The following is a 226-nucleotide window of genomic DNA, read 5'->3' as shown; positions in this document are numbered from 1 at the left end:
GATATGTCGACAGCAGATCATCCGCAGACCGATGGTCAAACCGAAAGGGTGAATCGCGGCATCGAAGACGTTCTTCGCAGCGTCTGCGCTGAGACGCCGAGGCGCTGGAGCGCCATGTTGCCACTCGTAGAATTTGCAATGCAATGCATTCATCTACCGGCTACACGCCGTTTTACGTGAGCGGGCTGATTCACCCTCGCGTCCCGCTGACGCCACCATCCCATGA

This window comes from Plasmopara halstedii (assembly GCF_900000015.1).
Source record: "Plasmopara halstedii genome assembly, contig: Scaffold_2604, whole genome shotgun sequence".
In the NCBI taxonomy this organism is placed as follows: domain Eukaryota; phylum Oomycota; class Peronosporomycetes; order Peronosporales; family Peronosporaceae; genus Plasmopara; species Plasmopara halstedii.
This window is presented reverse-complemented; position numbering follows the sequence as displayed.